This window comes from Cryptomeria japonica, chromosome 10 (assembly GCF_030272615.1).
Source record: "Cryptomeria japonica chromosome 10, Sugi_1.0, whole genome shotgun sequence".
NCBI lineage: Eukaryota > Viridiplantae > Streptophyta > Pinopsida > Cupressales > Cupressaceae > Cryptomeria > Cryptomeria japonica.
Window position 1 is genome coordinate 7,343,138 of NC_081414.1, and position 16,831 is coordinate 7,359,968.

The 16,831-nt window shown below is 46.3% G+C and overlaps 1 protein-coding gene across 4 annotated transcripts in view; it reads left to right on the forward strand.

Annotated features, from left to right (window-relative positions):
* LOC131069394 (probable DNA helicase MCM9) overlaps positions 1-16,831 on the forward strand; it is a 278,734-nt gene that overhangs the window by 71,841 nt on the left and 190,062 nt on the right. The gene's annotated exons all lie outside the window — the stretch shown is intronic.

A 16,831-nucleotide genomic window follows, 5' to 3' on the forward strand; every position in this document is an offset into this window, starting at 1 on the left:
GGGCTTCAAGCACCAGGATTGTGAAAAAGACCCCCAGAAGTGACTTTCATAATGAACATGGCGATATGGTCACCTTACTTAGCCGAGTCATGGGACTCCCTAAGTCCAACTACTTTGAAGAATGGATGTTCTATTTTACAGAACAGGTCTTTGCCGGAAAGTCTAAGTTTGACTGGGCTCAGATCATAAGTGATAACATCCATGCTCAGCTGATTGAGCTTGAGACAAAGAAGTATTTCACCATGACCTCCTATTTGGTCTATATGTTCGCAAAGAACCAGCCACTGCCAGGATTAATAATGAAAGGTGAGATCGGGAATGGGCCTGGTCAGGTAAAGGTTTATGATTGCTACCCGCAACTGCACTACCAGGATATAGCTCAAAGGGAAAAGAGCAGCCCGGCTTACGCAGTTGGACAGTACGAACGTGTCAACGACGCCTTCACAATGCGCCTAGTCAGGCTAATGCAGGGAGGGTTACACATAAGGCTCTCGGAGCAAGCTACCATTTTAGTGCAGAGGTATGGGGCCTGGTTTATTCAGTTCCCAAGATTCTCCTACATCCGAATTGCTGGCTTCGAAGGTGCCCCCCTTCGACTTCCGCGGTACCCAACCGATAAAGTAGTCCTCATGGAAGTGGCAAGGCAATCACGCCCTGCCGGCATATTATTACGAGAAAGCAAGCAGGCTGGATTCGCATTTCCAATGATCATAGGCAACCATGATGTCCAATTGAGAACTCCCACCCTAGCAGAAGAGTCCCTTGCAGAGCTAGCCTCTTATGGCCTACAGGAACATTTCCCAAGAAAATGTTTTGATCATGACAATTTGGCAAAGAGAGCTTACGGTAGGCGCTACAGAGCAAAGGAGTCAATTGAAGATTACTGGAAAAATTGCTCCGATGACTACGAAGTCAGGCGACGGGAATATTCTAGATTGAGTGTGCAGCAAATGCGACTCTTTGAGTACCGTCGGGTCCCGGATCAGCTCACAGACTCGGGGAATTGTCTCCAAGTCCGGGAATTCGAAGCAGTGAGGCATCTCTTGCCAGGCGTCGATTGGTCTCGAGACCCAATCACGGATTTCGAAGCAGTCATGACAGCCCCGGCAAGATACACAGATCAATGGTTACAACACCAGATCGAGAGGCTAGTCCATGAAGGGGTCCAGTTTACTTACCATCTGATGGGCAATTTCGACTCTCAGTCTTCCGAAGATGAAAGGACATCAGCTGAAAAACCAGAGAAAAGGAAGAAAACTAAGGCTTGCAGAGGGACTCGGACGTCCAAGAGAACAAGGAGGGAGAAGATTCCCATAAGAAGGCCAGAGACCGCTTCATCTTCAGACCCCAGTTCGCCCGATGGTGCCATAGATTTGGATTGCATACCTGCTCCGCCTTCCCAGAGCGACATAGAGGCATTCCAAGCCAATGATCCTCCTGCTCCAGATATGCCGGACACCGAGCAAAAGGGCCCCAATTCGACCAAGCCGGGTGACCAGATAGAGGAAGGAGAAATCCCATCCACCCAGGGGATCGAAGTGCATGAACCTACCCAGCAGAGCCGCCATGAATTACTACTCCTCCATGCAGCCAAAGACGACTCAACTGTCGAAGGGGAACAAAGAACAGACGAGATCCATGAGCTCGAGGGAACCAAGGAGCCACCATCACAGGAAGATATCAGACAATTATTCAGTGAGATAGGGGAGAACTCAGATGCAAACAAAGAGCTTCCTCCTTCTTCCACCCCTCCGATGGCGGGACAGCTGTTAATTTGTGATCAGCCAGTTGAAAGTATGGGAGCACAAGGTGCTAACTTAACCCTATCCTCAACCCAGACGGTGCCTCAAGAGTGGCTGATCGCCAGAGCTCAGCGTAGGGCCGCCACCAAGGCGCCCATCGACCTTGAAGACATCTTCTCACGAATGGATCAAACAAAAGTAAAAGGAAAGAAGAAACCGAGAACATACTCTAAGATAACCAAGGATGGGCAAAGGAACCGCACTCTTCATATTGCTACCCCGCCCGTAAACAAGCTAGCAGATCAAATAACCCTTGCAGATTATAGCATTACGACTGTCCCCATCGGACGAGCTACAAAAGAGCAAGAAAAGGAGGAATTTAAGGACTCGGTGCAAAACATACTCAGACAGCTCGAGGAAATCACGGCTGAAAAGGACATGTATCGAGCCCGTGCTGAACAAGCCGAGGGATACATCGATAAGCTCCTACGGCCACTACACAACCCCTCTGAATCCCATATTCCCCCAATGGCATTGGCGCAGAGGACCACAACTGAATTTGAAGGAATCCGGGATACCGCAAAGGCCGTTAAGGAATGGGTGCAAGACATCAAGAAAAGGGGAGAACAGATCCTCAAAGAAGTAAAGGAAATGGCTCTCCATCGAGAGCTCACTCTCGTCAGGTTGTTGGAAGTAAAGAGAGAATCCCTTCACATGCATGAAGTAGCGGCCTCTACCCTTCCCCTCCTAAGAGCTCTTTTCTGGACACATACACAAATTCCCACACTGCCTGACATCTTGAGTCCCCATAGCATCAGTGTTCTCAAGGAATGGTATTGGACCGTCACCATGAAGAACGATGCCCAGGAAATTATTGACAAAGAAAATGACGCGTGTGAGGCGATTCTGGGGAACATGCAAGAACTAGGCAAGACCATCCTCCGATCAATGGTTTCGGGGTGGATAAATGACCTGTCCGACAGTGTAATCCGGCCGGATTGGGAGGGAAGATTGGGAGCAGATAAGGCTTCTTATTCCATTGAAGACTTAAGTTTTGCTGGTCAGTTCCATTCAGACATATTATGCTTCGAGCGTAATCGCTCCAGCTGGAAGGACGGTTTAAGGCACGTGGACCAGTATCTCGAAGGCATGCAATACAAAATTCGCCACCCTCCCATGCCCCCTTTTAATCCCCTCTTCCAATTATGCATCAAGTTTCAGGAATATGTCCGCGAGGAACGAGCAGCAGGTCGTGATTTATGGCGAGAATACCTGCATGGCGAAGACCAGTTTCTGCAAAAGGAATGTGAAACCAGAATAGAGAAAGCAGTTTCTCAAAAATGCTTTTTTCCCCCCAAGTCTTAAAAAGTGCACTTTTGTCCCAAAAGGGTGACAGTTGACTTTTGGTCAACATATTGTAAAGTTTTTTGTGCACCTCCCCTTTTTGGATTATTTCAAAGTTGTAATTATCCTTTGGTAGTTATTGCTCCTTTTGAGTAATTGTAGATATTTATCTCCCTATTTATGAGTGTGGGTCCCTCCTTTTGTAAGGATGAATCTGGGCCACTTGTTTAGATTAGATCTTGGCCATTCATCCATTTTTGGAAACCTATTTAAGGGGACTGGTTTTCCCTCATTCAGGAGGAAGTTCTTGAATTGTTGCGAAAGCTCTGAAGAAATTTTGCAGGAATTAATACAATGGATTGAAATTACCTTCAAATTTCCTTGTGAGTGCATGGTCTCCTTCTTCATTTAGATTAGAAAGCTTTTAATTATGTCTGTTCATTTTATACAGCAGTTCTTACCAAGCATCTGATAGAATCTCCACAGTCCATACCATTAGAGGATAGCTGATTGCTTTTTTCCTTTCTGCATGGTTAATCTGGGCTATTTTATGATTCAGTTCGATTATCAAAAGTACACGTATCATGAATATAGAAGTTCTAATATTGTATTTGGTAATATGAAAATCTGGTTTCTCCTTTGAAGATTGCACTAAGTTTATGCAAACATTGTGTCTGAATGACTGATGATGCTTAACCTGGTTTCCTGGAGGTGTCTGTCTGCTTGGGTAAATCTGTTGTCCTAGTTAATATTTACTGTTCTCTCTCGCTACCCTTCCTTTCTTTCCTCCCAATTTTATCCTTTTTTTAGAAATCCAGTCTTGCTAAGTCAGCTTCAAATAAATCAACATCACCTGAAAGAAAACCAAAAGAGGTCCCTGGGAATTCGCATATGAAATTACCAATCAAACGTAAGCCCCCTTGTGTTTCCAGCATAAACACATCAAGCCACTGAGAGATCCCGCAGTCAAGACCTGACAAAAGAAACCTTGAGGTAGTCTCCTTTGATCAAACTTAGAAAAACAGCATTAGAGACTTCCTTATCTCAAGAGAGAGTAGGATAATCAGTCGGCTATTCTATTCTGCGTTGGCCGTATGGAGTTTGCAGCAATGCGATTTCAGACACGTCAACAGAATTGGCGCTAGAAGGAGGGCCTCCGAGCAGTCTAGCTCAAAGATCATATTAGACAACTCACGCTGGAACGAATTGGGTCTTTTTCTCCTAAAAGGTTCGAAAGAGTCCAAAAATCAAGCCCAGAACGGGAGAGATTTACTGGTTTTCAGTGCTATAGACGCAAGGGTTATCGCCAACCTTCAGACCCCAGTGAGTCCAGCTCGGCGAATCAGCAGTCCGCCGTTCCAGGGAGTTCAGTTTTTACGGTTCCAGTGGTTACAAATCTAGTTCCTACTACAACACAGATAACTCAGCCACGGATGGCGCACAATCCACCTGCTCCAAATGGTGCCACATGGTTGGTAGACAACCCGTCACCGCTGATTTTCCCGGCTTACCATGATATGCCCAAGAGCCCAGACAGATTCTGTTCCGTTTTTCATCCAAATGACCCAAACAGGACAGCGGAAGAGCATATCAAAATATTTGAGGATGCGTTGCGCAATAGGCGAATTGAATACGCGGATGTTGCATGCAGGCTTTTTCCTTATTCATTGGGGGAAGACGCATTTTACTGGTTCATACATTTACCGGTATCCTCTATCGACTCTTGGGAAAAGTTGAAGGCAGCCTTTACAGGAAAATATGGCATCCCTATAACCCCCACGGAGCTGTACAGGCAATTTGTGGAAGTCAAGAGACAGGAACACGAGCCTATAAGTTCTTTCAACAATAGGTTCCATAAGGCCTTCACCCGATTACAGGATCCGTATGTGGTGAGTGACGCTTCGGCAAGGGAAATCTACTATTCAGCGCTGGATTATTTAACAGCCATGTTCGTCCGACAATCACACCCTGCGCCAACTACACTGACTGAGGCCTATGCTAAGGCCATGGAAATTAGTAAGGGGCTAGGCCAAAATATCGCCGGGCCCTTGATGCAATTAGGCCCCCCTGCTGCATCCAGCCAACTCCAGGGAATTACTCAAGCTTTGACCCACCAAACGCCCATTTTAAACCCAATCCCACAACCGGCATATCAGCCTCAGCAGCCCACCAGCCAACTGGTACTTCATCCAGGACCACCTATAGCCCAAATCCTCCCTAAGCAGCCTATCTATCTGCAAAATACCACTGTGTCATCAAGAACCCAAGAGGAGAAGGATGAGATGCGGGAACTGACTGACCAAATGAAAAGGCTGTCCTCTGAAGTTACTCATCTGCGAAATCAGAATAATCAGTTGCAAAGTAATCAGAGGAACCAACTCCAGGGCCAATATCAGAATCAAGGATATCAAAGACCCGCAAGGACATGGAACACCCGTCCCAACAACGGAGGAGTGCCTACTCCGCTCGACAATCCGCCAGCATCGGAAAACAGGCCAACGGATACGGTATTTTTGGCAGAGGCAGCACTTTCTAACTGGTGCAGGTTACACAACACTAATCGGCACTCAGAGTTACAATGCGACGAATTTCAGGTTGCTGCCAGCATATTCCAACGAGAGGTGGAAAACACAATGCCTCAACCAGTGCTCCCTCCCTCTGGATTTGAAATAGTGCCGTCACCAAGGTACGACACTGCACTTGTTCTAGAAACCTACATTCCCCCATTTTTCTTCCCCAATCAGGATGAAAACGAGGTGGCTGACCCGAATCAGCCCGTCGATGTGAATGCATTTCAGCAGTACCAGCGCGCAAATCGGGGGTATTATAACAATAACAACCAGAACAGCAACAGCAGCCCCTACACCACTTCCACACCTCCCAAAGACATCCAGGTCCCTCCAGATCAGAATGCTAGTAATAACCCAAGTTATCCAAAGGCATCGCAACAGTACGCGAGCCAAGGGCAGCCCCAGAAAACCCCACCCCAGACAAGGATGCTCATTCCGCAGAACCAGCCAATTACTGTCACAAATCCAGGCTCTAGTGATAGGTCATCCAGCAACATAGAAATTGCTAAGCTTGGCCAGTTGGTGGCAGATGAGTTCAAAAAAATGAAAGTCAACTTACCCTTTTTTGAACTAATGAAAGTCTCCGAAGTCAGGGACATGGTCTTGAATAGTCTTAAGGAACCCACACCTACTCAGTCCAAAGGGATGGACGATCACCCTGGACAAAGGATAGTACAAGGACAACCCCAGAAGATCAGTGGTGAGGTGAGAGGACCAACAACTCCCAGGGATGCGACAGTGAATTATTCTGCACCACCTGAGTTCCAAAATGATCCACCTATGGAGGCCGGCTTTGGAGCACGTGCACGGGGAAGGACTCAGGATATCTCAATCATGAACAATGATACCATACCATCAGAGCCTACAATAAGCTTGTTCACCGAAAAGCTAGAACCCCCCCCTTTTTTATTAACTCTCCGAATCTTTGGTAAGAACTTGCACAATTGCCTCATTGACTCGGGAGCTTCAGCAAATGTTATGCCCTTGTCAGTATGCAGTGCTTTAGGCTTGACCCCCACCAAGACTAACCGAAAGGTTACCCAGTTGGACAAATCTGAAGTAACTGTAGTGGGCGAGCTAAACAACATACACATGCAACTAACAGCTGATCCACGTATTCAGATGTACATCGACATTCAAGTGGTGGACATCCCAGGGGCCTATGGCATGTTACTCAGCCGAGATTGGACCCGCGTCCTCAACGGCTGGCTGCATTCTAGTTTCACTCACATGTGGCTACCATGGAGAGGGGTAGCAAATCAGATCCGGATCGAGTCCGAACCTCGGCTCAAGCTGATGATTACGGAATATAATCAGGCTAATGAAACCCTATTCTTAGAATCAGACCTGGGCACATATAGGGCAGACGTCGGGTCAATGAACGAAGTCCTATTGGTACAATGCTCAAACCCAGTCCAAAATTTCGGACAGATTGCGGAGAGTTATGATAAGGAGGCCCCATCGCCAGAAGAAGGGGAGTTATTTAGCAGCCTCAGGGAATTCTTCTGTAAATGTGAAAGACCAGCGTCCCAGCTCAACTATCAAGATTCTATTGCAAATCTGCTCCTAACCGGTTGGTGCAGAGTTCACAATGCTGCCCATTCAGAAACAACTTGTTCACTATGCAGGTCAGCGTTGAGTCAGGCATGCAAGAGGCATTCAGAGGTGCTACAAACTCATACTCTCAGACCGGAGGCCACCACACCCCCTGAGCGGCAAAAGTATGGAATTACAGGTTCGGCAACCGCGACCAGCAAGGTTACCAGCCCAAATCAGACTTGGACCTTAAGGTTCGATGGCTCTAAATCCAAGAGAGGGGCTGGAGCAGGGGTAGAACTGATAAGCCCCACTGGTGAAACCTATTTAGCTTCCTACAGACTACAGTTTCACTGCACCAACAATATAGCAGAATATGAGTCTTTAATTCACGGTTTGCTATTAGCCACTAAAAAGGGAGCCCAGATCCTGCATTGTTTCGGAGATTCCGAAGTAGTAGTCAGGCAAGTTCGAAGACAATACACTTGCCACGACAAGAGACTCAGCCTTTACCGTAATCGCGTGTGGGACATAATGGAAAGCTTCGATGCTTTTAACATCAAAACCATATTCAGGTCACAAAACCAGGTCGCTGATTCGTTGGCCCAGGCCGCAAGCACGCTTGAGCCACTATCAATGCAAAGTTTGAAGAAATTTACAGTAGAGTTAGCCTCAGTTCCATCAGTCCCAGACAACATTACCAATTTTCAGGTGTTTAATGATGACAAACACATCATCGACTTCATTACAAGCTCAGATGTATTTGCAACTCAGATCATAGATGAGGAAGAACCCCAAGAAGCCGAGATTGACATAGAGGGGGTCTTAAATCTCAGAACAAATACGATTCCCAAAGGTATGGTGCAGTTAGAACGAATTTTCGACTGGGACCAGCTTAAGTCTCGCAAAGAGGGCACTGCAGAAGGAGGCGCCTGTGATAAAATCAACATCGGCACGCAAGGAAATCAAAAGAACGTGCTGATTGGCAAAGTGTGTACGCCCCAAGAAAGAGACGGAATCCTCAAAAATATGAGGGAATTCCCAGATATCATCGCTTGGGGGTATGAGGATCTCAAAACCTATGATACATCTGTAATAACTCATACCATACCCCTCAAGCCAGATTCAAAACCTTTCAGGCAAAGACAGCGTCCAGTGAATGCCCTCCTCGAACCATTAATATATCAAGAGGTAAAGAAGTTGCTGGCTGCTCGCATCGTCTTTCCAGTACGACATTCTACCTGGGTCGCTAATCTAGTCCCAGTAAGAAAGAAGAGCGGGGAAATCAGACTGTGTGTCGATTTCCGTAATCTAAACAGAGCATCAGAAAAGGATAACTACCCGCTGCCCTCCCTTGATGAAGTCCTGCAAACAGTCAACGGATCCCAGATGATGTCCTTTTTGGACGGTTACTCTGGGTACAACCAAGTAATGGTCGAATACGAGGACCGACTTAAGACTGCGTTTACCACTAAGTGGGGGATATTTGCTTATCGGAGAATGCCCTTTGGTTTGATCAACGCAGGGGCTACATTTCAACGCGCCATGGACATTGCATTCAAAGACCTTGTAGGTCGCTGCATCATTGTCTATATGGACGACTTGACCGTTTTCTCCAAACAAAGGGCAGATCATGTGAATGATTTGCGAAAGGTTTTCCAACGCTGTCGTCGATTCGGGATATCCTTAAACCCAAGGAAATGTATGTTCGGAGTGACCGAAGGTAAGCTCCTCGGCCATGTTATCTCAGAAAAGGGCATAGCAATTGACCCTGATAGGATCAAGGCCATACTGCAAATCAACCTCCCTGCAAGTAAAAAGGAACTTAAGTCATATTTCGGAAAGATAAATTTTGTTCGGAAATTCATAACTGGGTTTGCTGAAATAGTTCGCCCTCTCAACGATATGTTGAAAAAGGACGCCAAGATAGAATGGACCCCAATAACCAAAAGGGCGTTCGAAGAGATCAAGCAAGCAATCGTCCAAGCGCCGGTTCTGGTAAGCCCTGACTACCTAAGGCCCTTTTACATTTATTCCTTCGCCTCCGAGCACACCTGTGCAGCAATCTTAACTCAGCGAAGGGAGGAAAAGGGTGAGCACCCGATAGCATTCATGAGTACTCCGTTGAAGGAGGCTGAACTAAGATACCCAAACATTGAAAAGCAGGCCTATGCGCTAGTCAAAGCCATCAGGAAGTTCCGGCATTATATACTTAGGAGTAAGATATATGCCATAGTACCAGATGTCGCAGTGAAGACATTATTGATGCAAAATGAGCTAGGCGAAAGGAGAGGCAAATGGGTGACCATCATTCAGGAATATGACTTTGAAATCCAGCCTATGAAGCTAGTGCGAGGTCAGGCCTTGACACAAACCCTCGCGTCTGAATGCTCAGGAATCGTACATCAACAGTATTTGATTGAACAGGTCTCCCCAGACAGTTGGTACGATGACATAATTTTCTACCTTCTTAATCAGAAATGCCCATCACACCTCAACCCAGTGCAGAAAAGGGCACTAAGGATGAAGAGTAGCCGTTTCATGCTGCAAGGTGCCGTCTTATACCGCAGGAATCATGAGGGCATTTACCTGAGGTGCGTAAATGAGGATGAAGCACGCCAGATTATAGAGCAGTTCCATACCAAGTTCGGAACCGGCCACGGATCAGGCTTAGCAACGGCTCACCAAATCCTCAGGGCAGGCTATTATTGGCCTTCCTTATTTCGAGACACCCACGAACATGTAAAGAAATGTCATGTGTGCCAAGTATCCGCAGCAAGGGAGCGTACCCCAGCTATGCCACTCCAACCAGTCATAGAGGTAAGACCATTTGGCCAATGGGCGCTCGACTTCATAGGTACAATCAACCCACCCTCCTCTGCGCAACACAGGTACATTCTAACCGCTTCCGATTATTGTACAAGGTGGTCTGAAGCTCAATCGTTGAAACAATGCAATGCTGATGCTGTTATTAAATTTTTAGAGGAGAATATTATTACACGTTTTTGCTGTCCTCATGCTCTAGTCTGTGATAATGGTTCTGCTTTCACGTCATTAAAATTTTCAAATTGGGCCTTCAATTACGGGATCACTTTAAAATTTTCATCTAATTACTATCCCCAAGGTAATGGTTTAGCGGAATCCACAAACAAAAACCTCCTGAGTGTGATTAAGAGACTCCTAGACAAGAACCCGAGAGATTGGCATACCCAACTCCGATTTGCCCTTTGGGCAGACCGTACCCGATGCAAGGCCGCCATTGGAACTTCTCCATACCACTTAGTATATGGTCTTGACCCCATCTTCCCGATACAATTGAGAATACCAACTTTGCAGTTCATGAGCAAATACCTAGGAATCGATAACGCTGCGGAAGCCAGGTTGTCCCAGTTGTTATACTTAGATGAAAAAAGAGACGACGCTATAAATAATTTTGCCAAACACCAAGAAGTAGTCAAGCGTTGGTTCGACAGACGGGCAAAAGTAAAGGCCTTTCGCATTTCCGATCTTGTTCTTTGTTGGGACAAAGCTCATGAAAGAAAGGGAGAGCACGACAAATTTGATAATCTGTGGCTCGGTCCTTTTCAAATTTCAGAAATTTTGGGAGAGAATGCATTCCGACTCAGGACCCTAACAGGCGAGGACGTTCCCTTGCCCGTGAATGGTCAATTCCTCAAGCATTATTTCCAGCCATAGGCTTCCCCAAGCCTTTTTCATTGTGAATAGCGGCTCCGTTTTCCTTCCTTGTCTTAGCTTAGTTTCTTGTTTTCCTGCTCCATTTTTGGGACCCCTGTCATTTTCTCGAAAGAGGCCTTCGCCATGTACAAACGCTGGTGCGACGCCAGATTACTGTTACCATCTGTTTTTGGAATCCAAGCTCGGGGAGACTTTTGATTAATGGAGCACTCCATGATCCGTCCGGTTAGATCTAGACGACCTTTCTCTACAAAATCTTGTCCTAGTCAAAACCTATCCACAATATCGCGATTACTGCACAGATACACATAAAAAAAAAACTGCATACAATCAGTTGCTAATCAAAGGGACGCTATATCGATGAAAGGTCCGTGGCTACACTTCAGCGACCACTGTTATGCTCAATCCCGCGTAGGCTTCATTGCCTACTATTCCAAAAAAAAAAAAAAAAAGAAAAAGAGAAAAGAAAAGAAAACTGATCAAGCGCTCTGAAATCAAGCGTTAAGCGTAAAATTGGCAAAAGGGAATGCAGGCATCTCTGCCGGTATAAAAAGAAAAAGGGATAAAACCTTCTTGCCGGAAACAGAGCAATCTCTGTGAGCTAACAGGCGATAACTCCGCCGGGGCTATAGACGCTTGCTGGCAGCGGGGCTCTATCCAGGTTGCTTTTGGAGTATTAGCCCGTTGGACATCTCGACACAGTGAAACATTGATGCCACAACTTTTTCTAGGCTGGAATGAACCCCATTTGCACACACTAGTTGATCCGACTTGCGTGTGATTTGATTTGACTATTCACATTATCTTATTTTGAAAGATTCTTCTCCTTCTCTCCTCTCGGTCGTGGTGGTTAACCAGAGATTCTAGGTTCGATCCGAACTTGCGTTCCCGAAATGACTGGGAGCATTTCTCCAGCAGAGTCGCCATTTGTTGTGCGTTGCACACGCCCCCTGTCGCCGACAGGGTCCCCCTTTCCAGTTTTGAGTTTTTTGATCGTCATCCCGAGAATTGAATCAGAGTTTCTCGTATCTCCTCGAGCGAGTTCGTGATCAGTCCGTAAGCTGATCAACGTTGGAGTAGTGAACCAATGAGCCCTTTTGACTGATCTGGCTTTCGGGCGTAAATACCGAGAGTTTGTTCCGAAATTTCAAAACTTAACATAATGCATCTCCTTTTCGGACCCCAGGTCCGAACTTGGCGAAAGTCAAGTTAAGGTAAAAAAACGTTATGCGCTCCTCTTTTTGGATTTAAGTGTCCGAAAGTGAAAATTCAAAATTTAAAAGCGTAAGGTGGAATTCCATTTTCGGACCCCAGGTCCGAAATATCCAAAATCAAGTTAAAACGTAACGCTGCGCATCCATTTTCGGACCCCAGGTCCGAAATATCCAAAATCAAGTCAAAACGTAACGCTGCGCATCCATTTTCGGACCCCAGGTCCGAAATATCCAAAATCAAGTTAAAACGTAACGCTGCGCATCCATTTCGGACCTTAGGTCCGAACTTCAACAAAGTGAAGTTTTAAAACATTGTGCAAACATCGCATTTCGGACCCTAAATGACAAAGTTAAAGTTTTTTTAAAAAAAGCTACATAAACACCGTTTTCGGACCCTAAGCTCTGAAAAGGGCGAAATAAGTTTTAAAAAGCAAAAACGCACACCATACATACTTCGGACCCTAAGCTCTGAAAAGGGCGAAGTAAGTTTTAAAAAGCAAAAACGCACAACAAAACGCATACTTCGGACCCCAAGCTCCGAATAAAAGGGGCGAAGCAAGGCTTTAAAAGCAACCATATTAAACACGCGCTTCGGACCCTAAGCTCCGAAAAAGGCAAAGTTGGGTTTTTTAAACATAACAAAACGCGCATTTCGGACCCCCGCGTCCGAACTTAAACCAAGGCGAAGTTAAGTTTTAAAACATAGTGCGAACGACGCGCATTTCGGACCCCCGCGTCCGAACTTCAACAAAGGCAAATAAAGTTTTAAAAACATAGCGCAGCATCCATTTCGGACCCCCGCGTCCGAGCTCCAACAAGGCGAAGTTAAGTAAAAACATAGTGCAAACAACGTTTTCGGACCCTAAGCGTCCGAAATTCCAAGATGAACGTTTAAAAGCAAAACATAGTGCGATTATCGTCTCCAGACCCTAAGCCTCGAGCGCTGGCAAAGGCGAGGAAATTAACCCTGTGAGATCGCATTTCGGACCCCAGGTCCGAACCTCGGCGGGGATGGAAGCTGAAGGCGACACAATCATTTTCGAACCTTAGGTCCGAACACAAAACGAAGGCAAAGTTAAAAGCCAATGCGATCATCTCTCCCGACTTAAGCTCCAAGCTTTAATGCAGAAAGCGAAGTCCAAAAGCAAGCGAAACTTTAACGCAAAAGGCACAGTTTGTAACGCGGAGGCCAGGGCGAGCACACCCGCGAAGGTTAGATTCGAAAACCTCCAATTCGAAATTCGAAAGGAACTCTTAAATCCGAAAGCAAGGAGGTAAGACACCGCATCATCCTCCCATCAACCATTTAAAATTCAGGTTGTTAGACACAGAACCATGTGAAATTAATAAATCCTCTTTCATCTTCCAAACTGCGAAAATTTAAACAGGAAGGATAACCGTTGGGATTCAAATTTTGCAGGGTCATCCGCTCGCCCCGCACGACAAGGTCGGGTAATCACCCATCATTCGCTCCAATCAGGTAAGTACGCCTTATCGCGTACGGTCATTTAAAATGTGTGAATCAAATAGGCAAAATACGCAAAATTTGAAATGCTTAGAGTCTGCATCTCCGTCATTCGAACATCCAAAATTTAGGATTCATACCCGAGGTTTGACCGGAAACTGCATCTCTTTTCAAAATTCTCATGTTTTGCCTTTGTTAAAATTAATCAAAAAAAAAAAAAATTCGAGAGTAAGAATGCTTAGTTATGAATCTTCAGGAATATGATGTTGTAGAAGTTAATTAGATTGTTAGCCCAGAGTGATATTTAAACTAATCTCGGTCTGTTGAAACACTTCTGTTATTATCTAACCCGCATCGTCATTCTCGAGTCACCTTGTAATCCGTGTCTGGCTGTGCAGGATAAATGCCTAAATCAGCGGCAGAATCATCAAAAACACCCGCTGCAGCAGAAACCTCACGAGCATCCAAATCAGACATCCCACGGAAAGTTGAAAGAATGAAGTATCAGTATCAGAGGGGAGGGTTAAGAGAGTCAAAGGTCCAGAGTATCTGGGACAACATTGGTGACACCGACCTTGGCCACATTGATATTCAGGATTTCAGGGATCGGGTCTTCTCACCCAATGCATATGGCAGGCCTAGGCAAATGCTGGAAAGTGGCATCGCCCAAGCAGCAGGTTTTCCTCCAGCAATCCAGAACTATGAATTAGTAGTGGAAGCTGCTCGGCATTACGAGCCAAAGTCCAGATTAGTGCTTCTGGAAGATATCACTATTGCCGACTTCTCCCCTGAGGCTATCGGCGATGCATTTGATATCCCCTTTCCAAATAATCCCATAGCTACAACAATGGACGAGGCACACGGGGCGTATGATATGAACCCAGCTCGATGCAGGGCACTAATTAACGAAGAATGGTTCAAAGAAAAAAGGGCTTCAAGCACCAGGATTGTGAAAAAGACCCCCAGAAGTGACTTTCATAATGAACATGGCGATATGGTCACCTTACTTAGCCGAGTCATGGGACTCCCTAAGTCCAACTACTTTGAAGAATGGATGTTCTATTTTACAGAACAGGTCTTTGCCGGAAAGTCTAAGTTTGACTGGGCTCAGATCATAAGTGATAACATCCATGCTCAGCTGATTGAGCTTGAGACAAAGAAGTATTTCACCATGACCTCCTATTTGGTCTATATGTTCGCAAAGAACCAGCCACTGCCAGGATTAATAATGAAAGGTGAGATCGGGAATGGGCCTGGTCAGGTAAAGGTTTATGATTGCTACCCGCAGCTGCACTACCAGGATATAGCTCAAAGGGAAAAGAGCAGCCCGGCTTACGCAGTTGGACAGTACGAACGTGTCAACGACGCCTTCACAATGCGCCTAGTCAGGCTAATGCAGGGAGGGTTACACATAAGGCTCTCGGAGCAAGCTACCATTTTAGTGCAGAGGTATGGGGCCTGGTTTATTCAGTTCCCAAGATTCTCCTACATCCGAATTGCTGGCTTCGAAGGTGCCCCCCTTCGACTTCCGCGGTACCCAACCGATAAAGTAGTCCTCATGGAAGTGGCAAGGCAATCACGCCCTGCCGGCATATTATTACGAGAAAGCAAGCAGGCTGGATTCGCATTTCCAATGATCATAGGCAACCATGATGTCCAATTGAGAACTCCCACCCTAGCAGAAGAGTCCCTTGCAGAGCTAGCCTCTTATGGCCTACAGGAACATTTCCCAAGAAAATGTTTTGATCATGACAATTTGGCAAAGAGAGCTTACGGTAGGCGCTACAGAGCAAAGGAGTCAATTGAAGATTACTGGAAAAATTGCTCCGATGACTACGAAGTCAGGCGACGGGAATATTCTAGATTGAGTGTGCAGCAAATGCGACTCTTTGAGTACCGTCGGGTCCCGGATCAGCTCACAGACTCGGGGAATTGTCTCCAAGTCCGGGAATTCGAAGCAGTGAGGCATCTCTTGCCAGGCGTCGATTGGTCTCGAGACCCAATCACGGATTTCGAAGCAGTCATGACAGCCCCGGCAAGATACACAGATCAATGGTTACAACACCAGATCGAGAGGCTAGTCCATGAAGGGGTCCAGTTTACTTACCATCTGATGGGCAATTTCGACTCTCAGTCTTCCGAAGATGAAAGGACATCAGCTGAAAAACCAGAGAAAAGGAAGAAAACTAAGGCTTGCAGAGGGACTCGGACGTCCAAGAGAACAAGGAGGGAGAAGATTCCCATAAGAAGGCCAGAGACCGCTTCATCTTCAGACCCCAGTTCGCCCGATGGTGCCATAGATTTGGATTGCATACCTGCTCCGCCTTCCCAGAGCGACATAGAGGCATTCCAAGCCAATGATCCTCCTGCTCCAGATATGCCGGACACCGAGCAAAAGGGCCCCAATTCGACCAAGCCGGGTGACCAGATAGAGGAAGGAGAAATCCCATCCACCCAGGGGATCGAAGTGCATGAACCTACCCAGCAGAGCCGCCATGAATTACTACTCCTCCATGCAGCCAAGGACGACTCAACTGTCGAAGGGGAACAAAGAACAGACGAGATCCATGAGCTCGAGGGAACCAAGGAGCCACCATCACAGGAAGATATCAGACAATTATTCAGTGAGATAGGGGAGAACTCAGATGCAAACAAAGAGCTTCCTCCTTCTTCCACCCCTCCGATGGCGGGACAGCTGTTAATTTGTGATCAGCCAGTTGAAAGTATGGGAGCACAAGGTGCTAACTTAACCCTATCCTCAACCCAGACGGTGCCTCAAGAGTGGCTGATCGCCAGAGCTCAGCGTAGGGCCGCCACCAAGGCGCCCATCGACCTTGAAGACATCTTCTCACGAATGGATCAAACAAAAGTAAAAGGAAAGAAGAAACCGAGAACATACTCTAAGATAACCAAGGATGGGCAAAGGAACCGCACTCTTCATATTGCTACCCCGCCCGTAAACAAGCTAGCAGATCAAATAACCCTTGCAGATTATAGCATTACGACTGTCCCCATCGGACGAGCTACAAAAGAGCAAGAAAAGGAGGAATTTAAGGACTCGGTGCAAAACATACTCAGACAGCTCGAGGAAATCACGGCTGAAAAGGACATGTATCGAGCCCGTGCTGAACAAGCCGAGGGATACATCGATAAGCTCCTACGGCCACTACACAACCCCTCTGAATCCCATATTCCCCCAATGGCATTGGCGCAGAGGACCACAACTGAATTTGAAGGAATCCGGGATACCGCAAAGGCCGTTAA